At 45.2% G+C, this 23971-nt stretch overlaps 1 pseudogene; it reads left to right on the forward strand.

Annotated features, from left to right (window-relative positions):
- The first annotated feature begins 5178 nt into the window (after positions 1 to 5178).
- LOC104603106 (MDIS1-interacting receptor like kinase 2-like) lies at positions 5179 to 23796 on the forward strand (annotated as a pseudogene).
- Positions 23797 to 23971: the final 175 nt, after the last annotated feature.

Here is a 23971-nt window from a genome sequence, read left to right on the forward strand (position 1 = left end):
TGGAAATTTATTAAAAGGTAAAACCCGCCCAAATCCCAATCCCCTTTTGTTTGTCTGGACACGAAAGTCCTGTTCTCCTAACTTTTCCTCGCTCTCTCCCTGCCTCCGCTGTCCTTCTCAGGCTCTCACAACCTACCACCGTCCAGGCGTCCACTGTCCAATTAGTGCTGGACATTGATTGCAATGATAGACATAGAGATACTCCCTACAAGATGGTCCGAACATTGAATTGGACTGAACTAAAATGGTCCAAATTATTCATTAAATTGAATTGGACCTGGTCCATTCGTAATGGACTCACATTGGACTGGATCGGATTGGACCAAATCCAGTTCAATTGACACCCCTACTCACAAGACCTAGGGCTGCAAGTTGAGTTGGATTAGGTCTGGTTGAGGCCAACCCTAGCCTAACCCTAAGTTCTAAACCCTCAATCCTAACCCTAACCCAATGGATTGCTTTTGCTTTAGACTTGACTCCATTTTATTTGTTTGTGAAAAATAAACTAGTAAAGCAATAAGTAAAATGGCATTGTCCCACCTTATATGCAAGAGAATGGAGATAAGAGAAGCATTATTTATTTCTAAGGTAAGAACCAAAATGATGTAGACTCCACTTTACTGCTAGTAAGTATAAAACTTAGACTTAAACCGCTAGTATGTATAAATAAAACAAATAAGTATAAATTTTGTATCAAGTAGGAATACAAATCATAGTTACAAACAAATAGAATCAAATCTAAAAAAACAAAGAAACAAAATCAAAACTAACCCAAATGCAAAATTTGTATATGATTTAGATGTGAACTGCAACCAATCGCAGCCTTATCTGCATAAGGCATTAGTAATTCTAGAGTTGTTAATTCCCTATTTTCTTTTGTTTGTTTTAGGTAAATGGGCTACGCAGCACAGGATTTCTGTTTGGAGACAAGAATAAAAAGGACATTTTATATATTTGAGAATTGATATCGAAAATACAATCCATTAAGTGACATAAAAAAGTGCAGGGCAAGCAACTTGTTTCAGTTTTCAACAAAAGTTGATCGGTTCTCATTATTTAGGGTAAAATATAAAAACCTCCCTTGAAGCTTCTTACATATATAATTCATTTTAACAAAAACTAACCTTATAGTTTTGACAAAAAATACAGTTACCTCCCTTTCATTATTGTTTCAATTCATTAAAAAAAATATTGTCTCGATAACAGACTTTGAAGTTACAAAGTTGCCCTTACTATTTGTTAGGACATCTTTCAACATAATTTAAAATATCAAATTTTTCCTTTTATATTTTCACTCAATCTTAATAAAATTATTTTACTCTTTTCAATCTGTCAGGGAATTTTTTTAGTTAAAAATTAAAATTTCATTGGGGGTATTTTAGTAAATCTCTATCTGATTTGATAAACTAATGGGTAAAATGGGTATTTTCAAAAAAAATAATATATTGACCCAACGTTTTCTGGTTGGGACAATGATAGAAGAGAGGTACATGCAAGATTTTTCAAAATTACAGAGGAGTTTTTCTTTTTTTTTTTTTTGAAATAAAACTTCAGGAACTGTTTTTATGATTGTCAAAAACCTCAGGGAGGTTTTATATTTTACCCCATTAACACGCTAGTTATTCTAATATTAAATAGGTTATGTGATGGTAATCGAATTGCTGAAACAAAGCCAATGAACCAATTCTTTCATGTTCTTCAACGCATTAATGCAATTTTCCTAACAGAAAGGAAAGACAGTTAGGTTGTATTTGGATTGAAGGAAAAAATAGGGAAATGTAGAGAAACTTTTACAAACCTTGTATAGGTTTTCTTACCTTTCCTTACTTTTTCCTTCAAACCAAACATAGCCTTAAGGAATTCACGTGTGGGAAGTTGGTGAGTAAAAAGAAAAGCAAAAAAAAAAGTGGAAGCAAAAAGAATAAAAACATATTTGACCCTAATGTGGTGAAAATCATCACAACTAAATCAAATTAATATTAACTTCGATAGATTGGTTTGAAAGGAGGTGTTACTGCTATTGGATGGGCTGCAAGAGATAACACTAAAAACTTCGGGCCCATTTGGCAAGTCTTTCCACGTCGTCTTCTGTCTGTTTAGAAGCTTAGAAGACCACTTTTTGGTTTATTCCCATTTGGTTTGTGGAAGATCTAGTCACCAAAAGCTGGAACGTCGAAAAGATGCAAGAAGCCCATTTTGGACTGATTTTGAGAAGCTCTAAGTGGAGCTTTTTGCATCTTTTTCGCTTTATTCTCGCACGGAAAGACACAAGAAGACATATGGAAAGATGCACGGTAGCCAAACTAACTTCGAGCTGCTCAGATCTTCAAGCAAAAGCTCAATATGTCTTTTGATTGACAGAGTTACCAAAAGATCTTTTCAAAAAGACTTGCTAAACAACCCCTTCATCAACACTTTAATCATGTAGTAGAGGCGTGGTTTGCAAAGGAAATAACCATGGTGATTGACCTCAAGAATTTAAATTTTGCAACATATTAGAGTATATTGGCTGATACATATCATATCAATAACCCTCCTATACACTTCTATAGTAACTCTTTCTAGGTTTGACCTGTTTCAAGGGATAGACCTGACTTATATCAATCCCTAACTAGTTTGAAAAAAAAAAAAGAAAAAATTAAAATCAGGCAAAGATACAGGCCGGTATGCCCCATCCAACATATTGACCTGTATTGATATTTAAAACCTTGGTTGACCTCAATCACAATGAAATAATTGTATATTGGAGAAGACTCCAAACTCGTCTCAACAAAAAGATAAGACCACCTTGAACAATTGCAAACATCAAGGGTGTCTGATATAGTGGCGTTGTATAGCCGTTGTGTTTTGTATTGATCAATACAAATTTGTGAGAAAAATATACTACACATCATATGTGAATGTATTTTTTAACTCAAAAAATTCTTGTGCATGAGAAACATTGAATTTGATGTTTTAGCTAGAAATAACAATTTGTATTGATCACCGCCTGGCAAACCAATTTGGTGTGCGTATTATGAGCCGTACTAAAAGATATCTTGGAGGCCCATTTCTCTTGGGTAAATCCAAAACAATGGAATGGAATTATCTATTAGAAAGATTAAAATTGAAATTAAGCAGTTGGAAAAAGAAAACTCTTTCTCATTCTGGTAGAACAAAACTCTAATTAAATCCACTCTCCAAACTATACATTACATTATGCAGACTTACCTCTTGCCTAAAAGGCTAAAACTACATGTTTGACAATGAGCAATGTTTGTCAGGACTTCTGGTGGTTAGACTCTGATGCTAAGAAGCTTCATTTTCGTTTGAGATACTTTTATGAAGCCAAAATAAGAAGGCGGCCCTTGGTTTTCGAGATTCCAATATTCAAAATATAGCTCTGATTATCAAATTGGTATGACGATTCCTGTCTTCTCCAAATGCTTTATGGGTGAGAGTCTAACGCCAGGTATATTCAAAATAAAAATTTCTGGACTTTGTCCAAGAATTCCAACAACTCCTACGTTTGGAAAGGCATTCTGCAGTGTCGTGATGATCTTCGTAAAGGATGCCTATGGATCATTGGCAATGGTTGGGACATTAATGCTTTCCATGACCCTTGGATACCCAAGGGTGGTGCAAATCACCCTCCTACACCTACTATTGAGGAATCAACAGCTCTAGCTAATGCCACTACAGAACTCACGAGGCTTTATCTTGTCTCTGATCTGGGTGTTAAATCCCAGTCGCCACCAATACTATATTGCGATAATATTGAAGCCACATATTTTGTAGTACATCCTATATTTCATGCCCATACACATAGAGGTCAATTTTCATTTCTTACTTGACCTTATTCTCAAGAAGTCTTTGGTAGTCCAATTTCTTCCCACTCAAGATCAAGTTGCTTATATTTTCACTAAGCATCTTTCTTCTCACCGGTTCGAGTGGCTTCGATCAAAGGTTCATGTGCTTTCAATCTACTTTCGCTTGAGGGGGTGTATTGAGGAATCGACCAGCTCTAGTCCTCATACCAAAGAGACCTCTAGTCCTCCTATCAAAGAGAGTATTGTTACTTTAGAAAGAATTACTACAAAAGATGGACCAGCTGTTATAGAAAGAACTCCTACCAAAGATGGAGTTACTATAGAGAGACCAATCAGAGTAAAAAAGGAAACTTTCATCTTAGGAAGTTTCCTTACTAGACCAATTCCCTTAAGGCTATGCTTGGTTTGAAGGAAAAGATAGGGAAAGGAAGAGAAAGGTAGGGAAACATATACAAGGTTTGTAAAAGTTTCTCTACCTTTCCCTATTTTTTCCTTCAAACCAAATACAGCCTAATTGAATGTTTCTATTCTTGTAATTATTTTCCAGTTTTATTCATTATTGTTTTGTATATAAACACCCTTGTACAATCAATCAATAATTAATGAAATTTGACCCATTCTTGTGAAAACATTGTATCCAAAAATTTTAACTAGAATGTTTCCTTTTTCTTGAGAGAAAAATAGAGAGCTCATATCAGAGGTATTTTTTGACACATAATAATATAGATGAGATGGCATCAAATTGATTAAAGTTATTTTTATTTATTTAAAAACAAATATCTAATTTTATAAATAAATGAATTACATCATCTCATGAATTTAGCATTGATCTACAATCAAGCTTCATCCCACCTGTATGGTGGAAATAAGATTTTTAGGGGTGAACTGTACAGTAAAAACCCCATAAGGGACAGATAATCCTTGCAGCCCTAAGCTTTTCATGATGGAAAAAGGCGATAACGGACAGTTGTTGAATATGACTATCATACTAATCCGATTGGCATGTAAGACTATAGTATTAAATGCAATCCATCTAAGACAAATGCCGCAATTTCACTTTGCCACATGTATGATGCATCCTAAGTGTAACAGTACCTTCTCATCCGTGGACATTGACTCTTTAGTCGACCCGGTCTACTTGCCGATTTTTCTTGGAAGTTGGATTTGTAAAATGAAGCAAAATGAGCTGCAGCATTCACAAGTCACAACTATCATGGCTGCTATTGATCAGTTGCTAGTAGTTGTAGTGGTAGTTATGTTGGTTATATCGCTTGTTTGGGATCCTCTTCTAGCAGTCTCTTCTGAATCGTCAATAGAAGCAGAGGCTCTCCTGAAATGGAAAGCCAGCCTTGGCAACTCTGCTGCTTCTCTCTCTTCATGGACCATGGCTCCACTGTCAGACGACAACGCTACTACTACACCCAGCCCATGCAGCTGGTTTGGAATAGCTTGTGACAATACGGGAAGCGTATCCCAGGTAAAGCTGCCGGCTGCCGGCTTGCAAGGTAAGCTCGACAATTTCAGCTTTTCCTCCTTCCCAAACCTTGTCTATCTAAATCTTAGCTTCAACCAACTCACGGGACCCATCCCTCATCATATCGGCCGGCTGTCGAGACTCACCCACCTGGACCTGTCTACAAATTTGCTCTCCGGTGGCTTACCCCTCTCTCTGGCTAATCTCACCCAGTTAATCGAGCTCAACATCGCCTCTAATTCAATAAATGGTGAAATAGCCCAACACCTCGTCACCAATTGCACCAGACTCTCCTCTCTTGATCTACGTAAAAGCAGAGTTTTTCTGTTCGGTTCTTTTCTTTCCATTATTCATTGAGAATTCAAATATATATACATGAATACAACCACCGAATTCCTAAACTTATGGCAACTAGAACTCCCAAGTTTATAGGGACTCAATATTTCTTATCCTATCTGAACTATTCATGATAAGGAAAGAAGATATATACAAAGAGGATATATACATGAACGGACTTCTAATCTTAACACCCCCCTCAAGTTGGAGCATGCAGATTGTGAATGCCCAACTTGCGGAGAAAGTATTCAAATTCTCTGTGACCCGCCTTTGTAAAAATGTCAGTCAGTTGAACGGTAGTCGACACATAAGTAGAATGAATGCAACCATTTTGAATCTCATCACGTACAAAATGACAATCAACTTCAATATGTTTCGTACGCTCATGAAACACTGGGTTTGCTACAATATGCAAGACTGTCTGACTATCACAATATAATCGCATTGGGTTTGAATGTGTAACTCTAAGTGTCAATAACAATCCCTTCAGCCATTTTAATTCACATGTGGCCGTGGCCATAGAACAATACTCTGCTTCTGCTGAAGAACGAGACACAGTGTGTTGTTTCTTAGTTTTCTAGGAAATCGGCGATTTCCCAAGCAGAATAAACCATCCAGACAGAGAACGTCGGGACAAAGGACAGGTCGCCCAGTCTGAATCACACCATGCATATAACTACAAGTCACAATCTGAATGCAAGAGAATTCCTTGACTAGGATTTCCTTTCAAGTAGCGCACCACTCGCAATGCAGCCTCTCAATGTCTTTCTTGTGGTTGCTGCATAAATTGAGACAGAACATGCACGCAATAAGACAACTCTGGACGAGTTGCTGAGAGATAAATAAACCTACCCACCAAGCGCATGTATCGCTCAGGGTCAGATAAGAGAGGCCCATCTGTCAAGGCGAGATTGTGATTTTACTCCAGAGGAAAATGAGTAGGTTTTGCACCAAGTAATCCAACTTCATAGATAATATCCAAAGCATACTTTCGTTGAGACAAAAAAAATTATGTTGAGTTTCGGGCAACTTCAATGCCCAAAAAATATTTCAATGGTCCCAAGTCTTTCATGTGGAAGCAGTCACTCAAATATTTCTTGATGACTTGAATTGCCATACGATCATTACCTGACACGATAATGTCGTCCACATACACGAGAACAAGCACATGCACCCTATCTTGACGAAAGGTGAACAGGAAATAATTTGAACATGATTGTTGAAACCCATATGTTTTCAAGGCTACGGTTAATTTAGCAAACCAACATCTCGGCGTTTGTTTCAAGCCATACAAAGATTTTCGCAACCGACACACCATACCTAGTTTATCTGACTGAAAATCAGGAGGCATTCGCATGTAGACTTCCTCATGAAGGTCACCATGCAAGAATGCGTACATCCATTTGATGAAACTCCCAATTTCTAACTGCTACGACTGCAAGAAAGGTACGAATAGTAACCATTTTTGCAATTGGGGCAAAAGTTTCATTATAATCAATTCCCTCAACCTGCTTGTTCCAAAAAATCACGAGACGGGCTTTGTATCTTTCCACTGTCCCATCAGCGTTATACTTGATTTGATACACCCATTTGCATCCTATGGCTTGTTTTCCAAATGGCAATGGCTCCATGGTCCATGTCTGATTATTTTCAAGTACCTGTATTTCTTTCTGCATTGCATCCCTCCATTTTTCATCCTTTACAACCTCAACAAAAGAAGTATGTTCAACTCCTACAGTAATAGCTACCAAGAAAGTGCGATGTCGACAAGAAAAATTGTTACAGTTTACATAGTTATCTATGGATAAGGGCTACCTGCAGAATGTGATTGGCCGAGTAAGCTTGCAAAGGGACGTGGAGAGGGACTCAATTGTTGTGTGGTGTGAAGCACATAATCTTTCAACCTTGTGAACTGCTGTTTCTGTCGATGCCCACGCCCCAAATGAAATTCAGAGTGCTGTTATTGCTCAACATCGCCACCCCCCCTTACGTTAGAATTGTCTTCGCTTACATTTTTTGTGGTGGCGTCACAAGAATGCATGGGTTCACCAGCATTTGCATTCGGGTCTACGCGGGTTCCTTCTTCTCCTTCTTCAACGAGTTCACCTCGCTAGTCAATCTCCATCTCACCATTTGCTTGTCCTGGTAAATCAGTGGACGGCACCAATACCTCATCTGTCCCACCTATTCCACAATGAAATTGGCCTTGTGCTTTGTTTGGCTGTTCATCCTCCTTGCATGCATAAGGGAATTCATCCTCTAAAAAAGTAACATCTCTTCATGCAAAGAACGTGCCAGACTCTAAATCATACAAGTTTCATCATTTCTTTCCAAAATGATACCCAACAAAAACGCACCGTCTACTTCGACTAACAAATTTATCCCCTCCATGTCCATGATTGTGTGCATATGCCAAGCAACCAAAAACCCACACATTAACATAAGAAGAAGGTCGCCCAAATAAAACTTCATAGGGAGTCTTTCCCTTCAACAGAATGGACGGTGTCCGATTGATCAAATAACATGCGGTCAATACACATTCCCCCCAAAAATCAATAGGCATGCTAGCTTGAAAACGCAATGCTCGGGCAACATTGAGTATGTGGCAGTGTTTGCGTTCAACCCTCCTGTTTTGTTGAGAGGTCCCGACACAAGTGGTTTGATGAATAATACCATGCTGAGCAAAATAACTAGCCAAGCAGACAAACTCAATCCCATTATCAGTACGAATCACTTTGACAGGTTTGTTAAATTGCCTTTAAACCATAGCAAAAAAATTTCGAAGAACTCGTCCCACTTCCGTCTTATCAGTCAGAAGATAAATCCAAACACCTCTAGAAAAATCATCTACTATTGTCAAGAAATAATGAGCACCACAAGAAGCTACAGTTCTATAAGGACCCCATAAATCACAATGAATTAACTCAAAAATATCGGATGCTTTATTATTACTAGAAACAAACTCTTCTCGACATTGTTTAGCTCGGAAGCATGCATCACAATCCTTAATACTGTCATCCTTATTATTTTTAGTACTAACAAAAGGCAGCAACTTAACAATTTTATGAAAATGATGCCTTAACCTTTGATGCCAAATATCACACGTCCTACTCTTTGTAGTCTTCATTGCTCTTGTTGATGCAATGCTCCAAAAATAATAGAGTCCCTCTCGCTACTCACCCTCTCCAATCAGCATCCTCGTAGTTCGGTCCTGTATCACACAGAATTTATTAGTGAACTGAACAAAACAATTCAACTTCTCAATCAATTGTGACACAGAAATTAGATTGCAATTCAAACTAGGCACATATAAAACATTAGTCAGTTTCAAATGATCGTCCAGCGCAACTGTGCCTTCTTTCTTTGCTATTGTCACTTTCCCATCTAGCAGATCGACAGAGCATGGAATGACGTTCTTTATGTCTCTCATCAACTCGAGGCTTCCTGCCATATGATGAGAAGCCCCTGTGTCTATTATCCACTCTGACATTTTTCGCTTACCACTTAGTTGTTGATTCCCCTCTTTCTGTGTGTTCAAAATGTTGAGTAACATGTTCCACTACTCACTACTTAGTCCATTTAACCCAATATTGACTGCATCGATCGATTCTCCTTGAGACGCATTGCCTTGCGCAGAGACTTTGGTTGTATTGGCCCTAACTTGGCCGCCACGACCTTTTTCTCCTGCCCCTGCTCCTTGTTTCTGTTCATCCTATTCTTTTTCTTTGTTTTCAGCCATACCGACTACTGTGTCTGAAAATCCACAATCGGCAGCAGAATCGCTACAAAAGACAGAGAACCGATCTCCGGATTTCCCTAAAGAGACAATCCTCCTCGATAGCTGCAACTATGAGCATTGGCTCATCGTCATGGAATTCCCCGATGACCCTAAACCCTCCGAAGACGAGATGATTGCCACATATGTCAAAACCCTTCTGCAGAGGAAGACCGAAGAACTCTGCTCCGTGCGGTTCCCTTCTCTGAAACTGACCCACCGAACCCTTATGCTTCCTCTGAATTTGATTATGTGCCTCTTCCTACTTTCGATGCCTGATTTCTTCTCCGATGATCTTACCTCTGAATTTGACCCAGTCGCCGTCCCCTCAGTGTGACGGTGGCAGGTACAGAGCCGTCTCTGTAACTGGAGATGGCGGTGGCAAGTGACGGTGGCAGGTGGCCGTTGAAGTGCGGCTGTCAAGCGTCAGATCCCAAGTCAGTCAGGTGCGCCGCCTCTGGATACGGACTCCTTCGGTGTCAGGTACAGTGTGGTTTGTCTAGTTCAGTGTTCTGGAGGCGAAGTGCTGGAGCGGTGTGCAAGGCGGTCTTGAGTTCGGATAGGGCAGTGTCCCGAACTGCCATGAGGCGGGCCAGTTCGGGTCACTGCTTTGTGTGGCTCGGGGTCAAAGGGAGAGTTCGGGCTCCTCGTAGGGAGTTCGAGCTCTTAGTAGGGAGTTCGAGCTCTTAGTAGGGAGGTCGGGCTCCTCGTAGGGAGTTCGGGCTCCTCGAAGGGAGTTCGGTCTCCTCGAGGGGAGTTTGGACTGTTGGTTTCTTCCCTTTGGTGTTTGCACCATGGGTACGTTGCTTTAAGTGCCGAGCTACTTGTTTTTTGCCATGTGGCGTGATTGTGAGGTCAAGCCAAATCTTCCTTCATCAATTGCCCCCCACTCCTCGCGCCAAGGGTCTTGCCCTGGCGCGGGGAGTTCGCAAGGTGTCAAGTAGATTTGCCCTGACCTTGGATCTTGGTTCTGATGGCGCGAGGTGCGTTGTCAGGGTTCCTTGGGTTTCTTCGAGCGTCCAAAAGGCGGGAAGCGTGCCGGCCTGCCTAAGCCCCGATAGATGTGACGACGCGTGCTTTAATTCAAAATTTCAAAAAAGCGCACTAGGGAGGCGCAATAGCAGGTGTCTTTTCAAATTTGAAAAAATGTTCCGCTGCCGCTTTTATTGAGGAGACGTGCGCTGGCGTTCCGTCAGTTTCGAAAAGACGTGCACCGGCGCCCTGTCACTTTCAGAAAGACGTGCGCCAATCACGTCTCGGTCTCAGGGGACGCGCGGTCGATGCGGCTATGGGCCGTCGGATTGGCTTTGATCTAAGCCGTCGCTTTTCGATCACTGTGAGTATAAATAGCAAGGGGGACCCCAGTCGCTCACTTTTGTGTTTCTCTTGAGGTCGCGTCCGAGTTTCAACTCGCATCCAGTTCGCGTCCAGGTTTTTTCAGCTCGCGTTCAAGGTCTTTTGCTCGTCCGAGCTCCTATGGTCTACAGCCTTTTTCCAGGTGAGTACTTTCCTGGATCCCATCTCACTCCCCGATGTCTAGCTTGGATAGCTCAGATAGTCCTTCCAGCGGGTCTGATGCAGGTTCTACGAACCGAGTTGCATCCCCTGATAGCCCTAGCGAGCCGGAGGTAGAGCTCGACGAAGAGTTCGAACTCGTAGGCCGAGGCGCTTCGGGCAGTTTGGCGTCCACCTCTCGTCGGGGTCGGATGTTAGACATGTTTGGTCCTTCGACCATGACGCTCGAGGGGCTTCAATCCCTTATTACCTACTATAACTTGCCTGGGGAGTATGCCTATTTCATACCTTCGGGTAGCTTTCCTTGGGAACACGGTCCTGATGAGATCGTGATATTCCGGGAGCAGCTCGCCACGGGGCTGCAATTGCCTTTTCATCCCCTCCTTGTCGAAGTCTTGAACCATTTCGGCGTGACGGTCGGCCAGCTTCACCCGAACTCCATTCGAAATTTGGTGGGGACAATCTCCTTATTTTGCGAAGAGAGCTTTCCTTTGGACTTGGAGATTTTTTCTTCAATCTTGATGATTAAGAAGCAAGCGGGTCCCCTCCCTGGGCGTAGGCGGGCATACTACCTGTCTCCTCGCCCGGGCTTTAAGCTTTTACATGAATTCCCCAACAAGGTCCCAGCATGGAAGCGGGACTATTTCGGGGTGCGAAGTATGCTGGGGTGGCCGTTTCAGACCGGGTGGGGGATGGCCGCTCCTGACTCCGGGGTCACGCTTGATAAAGAGACAGCAAAGGGCCTCCGGCAATGGGCGTGGCTTGGGCTAAAGTGTCAACAGTATCTGACGGAGGCCAAGCTCATTGCAGCCGGCCTGAGCTCGGGTAGGTTCTTTACTTAGAGATTCTGTCTTGTTGTCTTTCTTGCTTTTTACTAATGGCGAACTTCTTTTCGCAGGTGTGATGGATTCTCGAGGGACCCGGGGTGGGCACTTGTTCCAAGGCATGAAGAGGAGAAAGCGGGTTGCCAAGCGAACTCACGCCGAGATGCCCCGGGATGCAGAGCCCGAGGTGCTGGACTATCCGCCAGAAGATCTGCCCAGGGAGCCCGAGATGGTTCCTCCAATGCAGGAGCCAGCAGGGGGCCCTTATGCTGAGACTACTTACACAGGGGCTCCTACATACTCCAGGTCTGCTCATACACGAGCTGGGCCCTCGGGCTTGGGGGCCCCGGGGGATTTCAGGAGTGTGCTGTCGCCGGCCCATGCTCTTCAAAAGAGTAAGGAGGCTATTTTCCCCGAGGAGGTCGCGGCGTGGACTGATCTCCCTCTGCATCAAGTGGCCTGTCGTGTCGTTACCCATGCCATGGTGGTAAGTGTTCTCCCTTTTTTAGAGCTCTTTGGCTTTCATTTTGTTGGTTCTTTTGATCACTCGGTTCCTTTTGGTAGGTGAATTCTTCTATTCACGCCTTGGCGGCTCAGGTGGAGAGGAGCTCGAGGCAGGCGCGAGCTGCCGAAGAGGCTCGTCGCGCTGCCGAGGAGGCTGCTCGTGTTTCACGGATCAGGCAAGCGAGGTCTCAGAGAGATGCCGAGGCCATGGGAGTGGTGGTGAAGCACATGGCGGACTTGAGGCTGGATCTACAGCATCAGGTCGAGTACCTTCAGGAGGACATCAGGGAGAGGACACAGATCTTTTCTCAAGGTATCGAAGATGCCAAGAAGAAGGCTGTTGATGAGTACATTGCTTCGCCAGGCTTTGATGATCTGATGGTGGATTCATACAGGAGGGGTTTTAAACTAAGCCGGTGGATGATCTGGAATACGTACCCCAAGCTTGATATTAGCGCCATATCTACTTCGCACATAACTCAGGAAATGGCCAATGCTGCTGACGGTGAGTCAGACTCCGAGGGCGAGGCGGGGCCTTCGGGTATTGCTGAAGTGCCTTCTGATAATGACGAAATAGCTCCGGGCTTGTAAATTTTTTTTTTTTAAATGTACTACCTTACTTTTGAAATGGAATGACTTTTGGTTAAGTGTTGGTTGTTCTTTCTCCCGAACTGAGCATATTTTGCCGAACTAATCATACGTCCGATCTGTTTCCTGTCCGGGCTACCGCACTCGCGCGGCTTGTTTTGGTGGTGATTTTATCCACTTTGCTTGGCGGTCTATAGGTAGTATCGCCTTAGGTTGACAATGTTCCATGCTCGGGGTACTTGCTTACTCTCTAAGGTTTCGAGCTCGTATGCCCCCCCGAATGCTTTCTTTACTCTGTAGGGTCCTTCCCAATTTGGTCCGAGTTTTCCCACGCCGGGTTCGGGTACCATGATCTTACGGAGAACCAGGTCGCCGACGCGGAAGCTCCTCTTCTTTACTCTGGCGTTATAGTACCGAGCTACCTTTTACTAGTAGGCCGCAGTTCGGATGTGCGCGAGGTCTCTTACCTCATCCAGTAGGTCAAGGTTGGTGCGTAACTCGTCTCCGTTTGTCTGCTTGTCGTATGCTTCTAGTCGCAGTGTAGGTACTTCGATTTCTGCCGGAATTACCACTTCGGTGCTGTAGGTGAGGTTAAAGGGGTTCTCTCCCATAGCGGTTTTTTCCGTAGTTCGGTGAGCCCACAGGACACTTGGTAGCTCGTCCACCCACAACCCTTTAGCTCGGTCTAGTCGTGCTTTCAGTCCGCGGAGGATGGCTCTATTCATTACTTATGTCTGACCGTTTGCCTGCGGGTGTGCGACCGACGTGAAGTTCTGACGAATTCCCATACTTTGGCACCATTCTTGGAACTTGATATCCTCGAACTGTTTGCCGTTGTCGGAGATCAGTACCCGAGGTAGCCCGAAGTGACATACTATGTTCTTCCAAAAGAAGTTCTGTATGTTTCGGGTTGTAACTGTTGCCAGAGGTTCAGCTTCTATCCACTTTGTGAAGTAATCTACTGCCACCACTAGGAACTTTCTCCCACCTATTGCTGGTGGGAATGGCCCCAGAAGGTCGATGCCCCATTGTGCAAAGGGCCATGGACTGGTGAGGTACTTGAGGTCGGCAGTAGGCTGATGGTGGATATTGGCATGCTTCTAACACTTGTCGCATTTTCTGACGAGCTTGACGGCCTCTGCCTTCATCGTTGGCCAGTAGTATCCTTGTCGAAGTGCCTTTTGAGCGAGGTCTCTGCCCCCCAGGTGTCCGCCGCACAAACCTTCATGAGTGTCGCGGAGTACGAGCTCGGCTACGGCATGTCGCAAGCAACGCAGGTAGGGGAGCGTGTAGGATCGTCGGTACAACCATTCGTCTATTATGACGTATTTGGCTGCCTGGCGCTGCACCCTCTTGGCTGCATTGCGGTCTACAGGGAGGATTCCATCTAGCAGGAAGCTCGCGAGTGGGTCGATCCAGCTCGGCTCTGCTTCAAGGACGGGAGCGACCTCTTCTGCCCCATCGAGAATGCTGGGCCGAGGTAAGTCCTCTATGTACGCAGTTCTCATGGCATTATGACTCGTGCTGGCTAGTCGGGACAGGGCGTCGGCCTCAGTGTTCTCTGACCTCGGGATTTACCTGATGAAGTGTGACTGGAAGTTGAGTAGAGCCTCCTTTACTTTTGCCAAGTATGCAATTATAGTGAGCTCGCGTGCTTCGTACTCGCCTATAACTTGGTTGACCACGAGCTGCGAATCACTGTAGATAACTACGTGCTTTGCTCTGACCTTGTGTGCTAGGTTCAGCCTGGCTATCAATGCCTCGTACTCCGCTTCATTGTTGGATGCCGCGAACTCAAAGCGTAGTGCGTATTCCAATTTTGTTCCGCTCGGGCCGCGTAGCACTATTCCAGCCCCGCTACCCTGCTGGTTCGAGGAGCCATCTACGTGAAGGATCCAGGGCTCCTCATCCCAGTTCGCGTTTGGCCTAACCAGGAGAGATGCTACACTGGCTGCTACTTCATGGGGTTCGGACTCTATTGGCTTGGGAACTCCGAGCTCGCCCGAACTGGGGATCTCGGGCTCGACTAGCTCAGGGGCTTCGAGGCTAAACGTGCACTCGGCGATAAAATCTGCCAAGGCTTGGGCCTTAATAGCAGTTCTTGGCTTGTACTGGAGGTCATACTCGCTGAGTTCGATGGCCCATTTCGTCAGTAGACCGGAAACCTCGGGTTTGAATAAAACTTGCCTCAGAGGTTTGTCAGTCAGGATGATGACGGTGTGAGCCTGGAAGTACGGGTAGAGTTTCCGAGCTGCTATCACCAGTGTGTATGCTAGTTTCTCTATCTGCGGGTACCTTTTCTCTGTTCCCTGCAAAATTTTACTAACATAATAGATGGGTCTCTGGACCCGGTCTGCTTCTTTTATTAGTACCGAACTGACAACCTCATCGCTTGCCAAGAGGTACAGTTCTAAGACTTCGCCCTCCTCGGGCCGGGCTAAGGTTGGCACACTAGCGAGGTAACTTTTTAGCTCGTCAAACACGAGCTGGCAGTCTTGGGTCCATTCGAACCCTTTGCCTTTGATTGCTTTGAAGAAGGGTAGGCAGCAGTCTGCTGATTTGGACATGAAGCGGCTTAGAGCGGCTATGCGACCGTTTAGCCTCTGAACTTCTTTTACTTTTCGGGGTGGTCTCATATCTAGGATGGCTTTTATCTTGTCCGGGTTGGCCTCAATACCGCACCGATTGACAATGTACCCTAGGAACTTGCCCGAGGTGACACTGAAGACACATTTGTTAGGGTTCAGCTTCATGCTAAATTGGCGCAGGATTTGGAAGACAGAATCTAAGTCTTGTATTAATTCCTGTGAAAACTGTGTCTTGACGACCATGTCGTCTACATAACATTCTATCTTCGTGCCAATTAAGGGCCGAAACAGCCTATTTACAAGTCTTTGGAAGGTTGCCCCGACATTTTTTAATCCGAAGGGCATGACCTTGTAGTAGTACAGGCCGAACTCGGTTATGAAGCTAGTTTTTTCCTCATCGGACTGGTCCATCCTGATTTGGTTGTAGCCTGAGTAGGCGTCTAGGAAGCTTAGCAACTCATGTCCCGAGGTCGCGTCCACTAGGCGGTCAATCCTGGGGAGGGGGAAGCAATCTTTCGGGCAAGCTCGGTTCTGGTCAGTGTAGTCGACGCACATGCGCCACTTGCCATTTGCCTTTTTCACCAGCACTGGGTTGGCTACCTAGCTCGGGTAATGAACTTTCCTTATGAAGTCTGCTGCGAGGAGCTTCTCGACCTCCTCGTCGACTGCCCTCCAATGCTTTGGGGCTAAGTTGTGTTTCTTCTGTCTATCGGGTCTGACTACAAGGTCAGTATTAAGTTTGTGAGTTATCAGGCCGGGGCTAATACCGGGCATGTCAGCCGCGGACCAAGCAAAAATATCTAAATTTTGAAGCAAAAAACTCACCAGTTCGGTTCGCAGGGGTTCCTCGATGGAAGCACCGATCTGTAGTGTGCGAGCTGGGTTTGTAGCCGAAGTCGGGACTGCGACCGTTTCCTCTATGGGCGAAACTCGTTCCTCGCCTTGCTCTGCAGGCCGCTCCAGTTCAAGGGCGTCGGCCACCTTGGTTTTTCCCTTTAGAGCGGCAACATAACACTTGCGGGACTCGAGCTGGTCGCCCCGTGCTACCCCCACACCGAAGTCTGTAGGGAACATCATGGCCAAATAGTAGCTGGAGACCACCGCCCACAGGATATGCGTGATTGGCCGCCCTATTATGGCATTGTATGGGGAGGGGGTCGCAACCACCAGGAAATCATGGTTGAGTCTGACCGCACAAGGCCATGTGCCGACTTCCACAGGTACTGTTATTTTTCCGAGGGGCCTGACTTCCTCTCCGCTGAAACCCACCAGAGGAGCGTTCGCGGGCTTCAACTCGCTCCTCTGTAACTATAGCTGGTCAAATGCTGATTTGAAGATGATGTCTGCTGAGCTGCCCGAATCTACGAGTACGCGACTAACCTCGAAGTCGCTAATCCTTAGTTTAATGACAAGCGCGTCATCGTGGGGGTAGTGGACCCCTCGCGTGTCATCTTCCGTGAAGAAGATTGGTTCTTCGGTCTTCAGTCTTTTTGGGGGGTTCCGTTCTTCGAGGGCCGCTTCGCGAACTGAAGTCCGGGCTGCTACCGAGGTACACCCTGCTACCACCGAACCTCCCACAATTACATGGATGGTTCCCCGAACTGGCCTCTCTTCCGGAGGCTGTCGCTACAACGGTTCGGCAGGTTTGCTGCTAGATTCGGGGGCATCCTTTTTGTGCTCCCCTTGCCAACCTGCCTTATTGTTATTATTGTTATGCTGTACAAAATTTCTTAAGTATCCGCGACGGATGAGTCCCTCTATCTCGTCCTGGAGATTATTACACTGTTCGGTACTATGACCGTGGTCTCTATGGAAACTACAATACAAATTCTTATTTCTCTCATTCGGATTTCCCTTTAGGCGAGGTGGCCACTTAACGTATGAGGCGTCCTTGATTGTCATTAAGATCTCGGTCCGCCTCGTGTTTAACGGCGTGTAATCCGTTCGAACTGCTAGGGGAGCCCGGAACGACTAGTTCGGCTTCGGCTCTCGGGCCGGGTTTTTTCTGTCGACTAGGTTGGAGGGCTTGCCTTCTCTCATTCTTTTCTCATTCCCGCTTTCGGTGATTTCTTCCTCTGTCCTCATGAACTTGTCCGCGAGCTTAAGGAATTCGGCCACGGTTGCAGGCTGGTTAGCTACCATGTGCCACTTGAACTCTTTGTGCATTACTCCTCTCTTGGTCGCCGCGAGCTGCACCGCGGGGTCTAACCGCGGTATTTGTAAGCATGCTTCATTGAATCGCTTGATGTAGCCCCGAATGGATTCTCCTTCCCTCTGGACTACTTCGAAGATGCTTTCCTCTGTTCTAGGGCACCATTTGCTGGTGACAAAGTGTGCGTTGAAGACTTGCACGAACTGGTCGACCCGGGGGCCAGGTTCCTGTACCAAGTGCGGGCTACCCCCCTGAAGGTGGTGGTGAAGGCCACGCACATGCACGATTCACTGGCCCTAGCGAGGTGCATTTGGGACTGGAAAGTGTCAACGTGGTTGTTGGGGTCGAAGGACCCATCATACTTGTCCAAAGGTGGGAGCTTGAAATCCCTGGGTAAGGGGACCGCCAGGAGTTCTGATGCAAGGGGGGAAGGAACTGAGAGAATCGGGGCAGCTCCTACCTCGTCCGAGCTCGTCTCTTCCTTGCCTTTGAGCTTTGACAGGACACGGGTGGCAGTTCGGCGACTTCGCCAGCGCCTTCGTTGTTGAGTGGGCCTGGTACTGACGCTGCTGGCCTCTGTGTTGCCGAGCTCGATGGGCCCGGAATGCTGGTAGTCTGCTGCCAGGGCGCCGAATCGGTTTTCCGTGAGCGGGAACTCGGGCTTGGAGCGCCGAGGTGCCGATCTTGTGGGCGAGGTTCCTGACCCGCCTGCGAGCTGCGAGGCGGGGATGATTTTTCTCTCTCTTCGGCCTGGGGACGAGGCCTGACTGTTAGGGGGGTTCTGGGGCCGGGAGGCCTTTCCCTGGTGGGGGCATCCATCCTGTGGGGAGGCCTTAACCGGCCTCGGAGCAGGGTGCCGAGGTGGAAGTGGTGGTTGGTTCAGCGGCAGTTGGGGGAACTGCTGTTGATAGTGATACTGGGAGATGTTGTGCAGTACTTGGTGCTGATGAAGCTGGTGTTGCTGGAACTGTTGCATTTGGGCTTGCATTGCCCGCATGCACTGCATCAGGTCGTCCAACCGGTTTTGGCTGGCTCGCAGGGGGACGACAGTTGGTTCAGTGAATGTTGTCTCAATAAGGGGAGGAAAGGGGATGCTCATGGCAGGAAGGTTTGCGGGCGCCACTACTTGTGGCGCATTCAAGCTGGGGATCCCATCCACCGAGAGGGGGATGGTGAACTGTCCAACGCACACCACGGGGACTTGAAGTTGTTCCCCGGTGGTGTTTGTCTCCGTGCCATGTCCAGCGTTGCTGGAAGAAGCCATGAGCGTTGGGTTTTTTGAAGAAAAGAGGTTTTGTGAGTTTGGAGGGAGGCTTTTTGAAGCGTTTCCCACAGACGACACCAATTGATGGTGCGCAATCCGGTCGGTCTTAGCTATCAACGACCTTGCCTCTGAACTGAGTAGCAGGGAACCTGAAACGGAGAAGATGAGGAAGCTCCAGGGGGAACCCGGTGTAAAGGCTCCGAAGCTCAAGTTAGAATCCTTCAAAGGCAAGATAAACCCAGATAGCGCAAAGTTTGCATACCATGTTCTTGGGGGGTAGAGAGCCTTTTATAACCACCTCGCGCACTCACTCCTAGGCTTCTATCAGGTTGGGTATGATTACTTCTGTGCTTCTGCCAGTTTGGGTGTCATCACCTTTGTTGGAGCAGAACCGCCATTGCTCTTTTCGTCGGAGCCGTCTCTGTAACTGGAGATGGCGGTGGCAAGTGACGGTGGCAGGTGGCCGTTGAAGTGCGGCTGTCAAGCGTCAGATCCCAAGTCAGTCAGGTGCGCCGCCTCTGGATACGGACTCCTTCGGTGTCAGGTACAGTGTGGTTTGTCTAGTTCAGTGTTCTGGAGGCGAAGTGCTGGAGCGGTGTGCAAGGCGGTCTTGAGTTCGGATAGGGCAGTGTCCCGAACTGCCATGAGGCGGGCCAGTTCGGGTCACTGCTTTGTGTGGCTCGGGGTCAAAGGGAGAGTTCGGGCTCCTCGTAGGGAGTTCGAGCTCTTAGTAGGGAGTTTGAGCTCTTAGTAGGGAGGTCGGGCTCCTCGTAGGGAGTTCGGGCTCCTCGACGGGAGTTCGGTCTCCTCGAGGGGAGTTTGGACTGCTGGTTTCTTCCCTTTGGTGTTTGCACCCTAGGTACGTTGCTTTAAGTGCCGAGCTACTTGTTTTTTGCCATGTGGCGTGATTGCGAGGTCGGGCCAAATCTTCCTTCATCAGGAACTAAGTAGGCTATCTGTTCTATACAACTTAAACCTACAGGACAACAGAATTTCGGGTCATTTGCCACATCAAATTGGAAGGCTATCCAATCTGGTGTACCTAGACCTCTCGGCAAACAAGCTTAATGGACCAATCCCTGGGCAGCTTGGTAATTGCTCCAAACTACAATACTTGAGCTTGAGCGAAAATTCTTTGAATGGGAGAATTCCTTCTCAGATTGGTCACTTGGTAGACTTACAAGGTCTACTTGATTTAAGTCAACTCACTCAGTGGAGAAATACCACCGGATCTTGGAAAGCTGACTATGTTACAGAGTTTGAATCTGTCTCACAATGAGATCACTGGGGCCATACCCTCTTCTCTGGGCGAGATGATTAGTTTGTCATCCATTGATTTCTCCTACAATGAGCTGGAGGGTCCTATTCCTAGCAGCAAGATTTTTCAAAATGCTTCACCAGATGCATTTAAAAACAACAGAGATTTGTGCGGCAAAATCCAAGGCTTGGCGGCCTGCAATCCATCTACCCCCAACAGGAATTCAAGTAATGACCACCAAACCATCACCTGCAGTATAATGTCTCTTTTGGGTATCTTGGTTCGTATACTAGTTATTGTTGGAGTTGTCTTCCTCCGGCGAAAGAAGCTGACAAGTTTGAAGACAGAGGTAAGTACAAGTGACAGAGATGTGTTTTCAGTTTGGAATGGACACGGTAAGATTGCATACGGAGACATTATTGAAGCAACAAATAATTTTGATTCCAAATATTGCATCGGGGCTGGAAGTTATGGAAGAGTTTACAGAGCAGAGCTGCCTACTGGGCATGTAGTAGCAGTGAAGAAACTTCAGCCATTGGAAGGAGGTGGACCATCTGAGATGAAAAGCTTCATGAATGAGATACAGGTATTAACAGAAATACGACATCGGAACATTGTGAAGCTTCATGGGTTTTGTTCCCATCGACAATGCAGATTTTTGGTGTACGAGTACATGGAGAAAGGAAGCCTATATAGCATTTTGAGAAATAAAGCAGAAGCCAAGGAACTGAATTGGGTTAAGAGAGTGGATATTGTAAGAAGTGTAGCCCAAGCTTTATTATACCTGCACCATGACTGCATCCCACCAGTAATTCGTCGAGACATATCAAGCAGCAACATTTTGTTGGATTCAGAGCTTGAGGCTCGTATATCTTGACTTTGGCATTGCTAGATTGCTAAAGCCCGATTCATCCAATTGGACTACATTTTGTGGCACATATGGATACATGGCACCAGGTATATCTTATTAACTGCAAACATTTTCTTTTTCTTTCTTTTGGAATTACATAACACACATTATAGGGGGGATCATGGAATAGGCATAGAACAGGGTACATGTGAGGTCCACTGACCCCACCATACAGAGATTGCACATAGGCGACGCGGGTTTGATCCTATGCCTCCTCTTTTAGAGGGATGCTGAATGACGGACCACCTGAACTACTGGGTTATCAGCCTTTAGTCATGTAAACACAAGTGCCATAGTTTCTGCAGCCCAGAAATAAGGAAGGATCACATATTTCTCTCCCCACCCTCCATTCATGGGGAAAGTATCAGGCTTTTTGCAACACCATAGTCTAGGCCTGATATACCTTCTTGGCATGAATTGATAATAACTTTAGGAAAAGCTCTGATGCAAGGTGGAAAATACAAATAATGTGAACTGAGTGGGGCATTGTACACACAACACCCCTAATCTGATGATTGGCTTGGATTTAACACGAGATGACATCCTTTCACTTGTCTCAAATGGGGCCAAGTGGTAGTAGAGAAAAAGTCTGATTGACCAATGAACTTTTTCTCATATTAGGGATTTCTTTTCTGATGCATAAGGGGAGAAACTAAGACCAGTGGGAGAGAGCCCTGCCAGCCAAATAAAGAAGAATTAAAGCCAGAGAATTCTTCATTTTTGTCTTGACCCCTTGTTCACGCTTAAATTTTCATTTCGTACTTTCATTGTCGCTCCATCTGAACTATAATGTTTAGGACTTGTAATGATCTTTTATGTTTTATTTTTAATCTTTTCTTTAATGAGTCTTTGAGCATTTGGAGGGACTAGGGAGGTAAACCTTCAAGGACAGCCATTTTAGAAAAGTAACGAACATCTAAAGCAATTACCGTGGTGAGAAAAGATTTTCCAAGTCGATTTCTATAAATCCACTGGTGCTTGTTGATGTATTTATTAAAATACCATTAGTTTCCACTTTCCAGATGGTGATTGGTGGCCATAGTTGATCTGCAATGAGGGCTTATTTCTCCAAAGGTTCCCAGCATTTATTAAAATAACCCTTACTTCACAACTCCTCCTTGCTAAAACAGTAAATAGAGCTTGGATTGGCTCCCCACACAGTGAGCTCCATATATAGCACGATCCACCCGTGCATTCTAGGGAGATGTTCCCAATGCACATCTGGATTGTGCTGTGAGGAGCCCCTAAGTGCTCCCCAAAGTTTATTCCCAATACTGTTTTTCATTCCCTTCTCACTTTTCTGTGCTTTCAGAGTTGGCTTATACCATGGCTGTCACCGAAAAATGCGACGTTTACAGCTTTGGGTTGGTTGCACTGGAAGCAATAATGGGACGACATCCAGGGGAATTCATTTCTTCTCTATCATCATCAGTAGGCCAAAACAGGCTTCTAAAGGATGTTTTAGACTCGCGTCTTGGTCCTCCAACTCCAACTGACCATCAGGTTGCACAGGATGTGCTTATGGTAGCGGCCCTAGCACTTGGCTGCTTGCAATGCAACCCCACATCCAGGCCAACCATGCAGCGTGTATCACAGGAGCTACTTGCCTATCATCGACCAATTTCTCATCCTTTTAATGAAATTACAGTGGCCCAACTTAAGGACATCATTACACGTTAATTGGATATGGATAAACGGAATTTAATCAAACTCAAGCACTGGAGACATGGCATAGATGTCAACATACTGTATTAGATTAGATGTTCCTGGTGCACTTAAACGTAAAAAGAAACCATTAGGAGATGTGGATTTTTCAATTTGGTTATAGAAAACAAAGAAGTAGCTGGCTTGAGAAAACTATCTTGTGTTTTAATGGGCTTCAGTCTACGATCCCATGGTGAATAAATGATGGTTTTATTTCAATTAATCTCTTGCTTTATTCTATTCTCCATCCAAATATATTGGTAGGGTAGTTAATTAATTCCAACCACTTCCCATTTAATCAAGAAAAGAGATGAACAAACTTTCAGACCAAGAATGAGAAACCTTCCTAATAATAGATTTCAACCAAAGGTTCAAGATATCTTGAAAACAGCCTCTCTGTATGTAAAGCTGTAAGCATCTCTGTCCCTCCACAGACCCTGCATTGCAGGAGCCTCGTGCACTGGGCTGCCTTTTTAAAGACATAACATCTCACCGGATTAAAAAAAAAAAAAAAGTCTCTCAGATGGTAATCTAATAATTTAGACCAATCTCAGGCTGTGCTGGGACTTAGAAAGAAACGACTAGTCATCGAGACAAAATCTGAGTTCCCTAAAAAATTGCTATGTCTTGGGGATGTTAATACCATTAATGGATAATTGGATAAGTGTTTTTCAGTGATTCCCACCACGCCTATTAGCTATTACGTAATGCTTGTATTGTATAAAACTTCACGAAGTGATAGATAATGAACTCAAAGAAAGTCTCCAAAAAAGGGAAATCATCAAAAGTACTATTATGCAATTTTATCATTCCCAATAGAAAACCACTTCATGTGTGTGTTCCTTTTCAGGTAATTTTCGTGAGAGATTTATAATCACATCACTTATATACAGATGAGGGCCATTACCTAATGTGCGCATTTTTTTGCACAAAGTGACCACCCTCAGACGAGTTCACATCGGGGTGCCCTACAACATCCCACAGCACATCCCCGCTATGTATTGGGAACATCTCCCGATGATGTACCAGAAATGATCCTTTCATCATCGGGAGATGTTCCCAATACACAGCGGAGATGTGCTGTGCAATGTTGTGGGGCGCAGATCTGAACTCCCCTCAGACTTGAACCCAAGTTCTCACACTTGTTAACCAAAGATTTTACCATTACACTAAGTAATAGCCCCTATTGTATAGAGATGCAGGGAAAATCTATAATATGGAAAAGACATGGTACTGGAATAGCTTTGATCAATCAAAGCACACCCGTGAA

The sequence above is a fragment of the Nelumbo nucifera genome, chromosome 4 (assembly GCF_055504915.1).
Source record: "Nelumbo nucifera cultivar China Antique chromosome 4, China Antique-T2T, whole genome shotgun sequence".
In the NCBI taxonomy this organism is placed as follows: Eukaryota; Viridiplantae; Streptophyta; class Magnoliopsida; order Proteales; family Nelumbonaceae; genus Nelumbo; species Nelumbo nucifera.